We start from the raw sequence: 2,505 nt of genomic DNA, 5'->3' as shown, positions 1-2,505 counted from the left end.
CTCATCCAATAGAAGGAGTTCACAACAGAGGATGAAATGTATAAAAAGACCCAACAGGCATCTATAAGAGGTTGATCGTTGATTGTTGATTGTCGATTGCCTCAGAGAACACATTCATTTTTTTGAAATGCGATAGAGAAGTCCATTTTCTGGTTTCCAATCAGAGTCTAATTTCTATTTGTGAACAACAATAATGTGTTAGAAACTTTAAGTTCACATATGTTGTTAATGTAAATGCTTCTTTTCTCTGTTCTGTGAGTTTCTGATTTGAACCCGTGTATAAGCTCGCGATCTGTAAATAAAGCTTTCCATTTCTATTTTTTATCCCTGTTTGCAATAATCATATGGCTCTAACTTGAAATTCCACATGATCATTAGAGATTGTTAAGTAGAGCCATATATGTACAGTAGGTTTTTATTTGTAAGAGTCCAGGAGATGGCATTAGCTATTCCTGCAAACTGGCCCTAGGCAAGCTTGGCGATAGTCTGGCTAGGTGTTAGTAACTTGAATGAGATAACTTGCATAGGAAGAAATCTACTTAGAAATGGAAGAAGATCCAGAAGGCTACAAGCCTGAAATCAAGACATTGTGAAACCAAAAGGATAAAGTTTACTAAACCAAACAAGATGGGTGGTTTAGCAAAGAGAGATCGAATGTGTGTATCCTACAACCCTACAAGGATATAGTGAGAAATCTTACTTTGTGAGGTTGAGGAAGGTGAGATAAGAAAACAATTGGTAGGGGAGTACATAGGAAAGACTATGGGCCCTAAGAGAGAATAGGATTATGCCATCAAAGAACTCCAGTTGGTGGTAATTTAAGACCCTCCCTATCAAAGTGGTATCAAAGCAGTTAAGATTTGGGAAGAAAATAGTTGACTTCAGGTCCTAGATCAGTAGGAGAAAATAGTGTCAGAATGGTGACCAATGCAGAGTTAGCAAAGAAGGTAGAAGACCAAGAAGAAGACAATAGGCTCCTCAGAGAAATATTATTACAACTAGAGAGGAAACTAGATGTAGTTGAAGACAAAAATGAGAAAGTGACAATCAAGGTCAATGAGGGGAAGAGAAAAGAAGTTGTAGAAGAGGATAGGACTCCTACACTAGACCCTATTCTACCTGAATAACCTTTCCTTAAAGCCATTAATGCCTTAGGAGGAAAAATGCTAGAAGGAGTACCACTTTTTTGTGGTAAAATGGAGCGTGAGGTAGTCCTGGAATGGATAGAGGGATTGGAGAATCACTTTGAATGTGATGGAATTGGTGAGGCACAAAAGGTGAAGGTGGCCAATTCTAGATTGAGAGGGGCAACTTTGACTTGGTGGAAATTTATCAAGAAGAAAGGCAAAAAGAAGGCAAGAATCCCATAGCTACTTGGAAGGGCATGTTAGCCAAGGTGAAAGAGTCATACATCCCTGAAGATTATGAGATCCAGTTGCATAGGAGGAGACAAAACCTAATAGAAAGAGAGTTGGATGTGAGCAACTACACTGAGGAATTTCAGAAGTTGTGTCTGAGATCCAAGGTGGTAGAGGATGAGAGCATCAAGGTAGCCAGATACTTGAATGGCTTGAGATGGAATATTCAAGAGGACTTGAGTTTGTTATGTCCTAACATCGTGCATAAGTGCTATCAATTGGCACTGAAGGTGGAGGAAAAGAGTAAAAAGAAGCAAGAACAAAGCAAAAGAGGAAGAGGTAGATGAAAAGATGGTAGAGGGAAAGAATAGACCTATAGCTTTCTTTAGTGAGAAGCTCAATGATGCAAAGAAGAAGTATTCATCCTATGATCTCGAGCTATATGCTCTTGTCCAAGCTCTTAGGAAGTGGAGACACTACTTGTTACCTAAGGAGTTTGTTCTTTACACAGATAATCAAGCTTTAAGTTTTTTGAATTCACAAGATAAGTTGAGTCACAGGCATGTTAAATGGGTTGAGTATTTGCAGTCATATACTTTTTCTATTAGGCATAAGAAAGGACAGTGTAATAAAGTAGTAGATGCTTTGAGTAGAAGGCTACTAATAGTGCAAGCGGTGCAAATTCAAAGTATTAGAGTTGATTACTTCAAGGATTTGTACCCCAATGATGAAGATTTTGCAGCCATTTACAAGGTTTGTCAAGAATTTCAGAATCACTTTCATAGTGAATATGCTAGCTTTACTTTGCAGAATGGTTTGTTGTTTAAAGGTGGAGAGTTGTGTGTTCCCAACAAATTGATGAGGGAAAATCTAATCCATAAAAAGCACAATGGATGTTTGAGTGGTCATTTTGGCCTTAATAAGATATTGGAACTTGTTCAAAGGTTCTACTATTGGCCCAAAATGCAGAGGGATATCAGCAGGTATGTTGAACAGTGTATGGTTTGTCAGAAAGCTAAAGGTACAACTACTAATGTTGGTCTTTATCAGCCATTACCTATTCCTACAAGGCCATAGGAATGTGTAAGTATGGATTATGTGGTTGGCTTACCCCAAACAAAGCTTGGCTTTGATAGCGTTTTTGTTG

Source organism: Cryptomeria japonica, chromosome 4 (assembly GCF_030272615.1).
Source record: "Cryptomeria japonica chromosome 4, Sugi_1.0, whole genome shotgun sequence".
NCBI lineage: Eukaryota > Viridiplantae > Streptophyta > Pinopsida > Cupressales > Cupressaceae > Cryptomeria > Cryptomeria japonica.
This window is presented reverse-complemented; position numbering follows the sequence as displayed.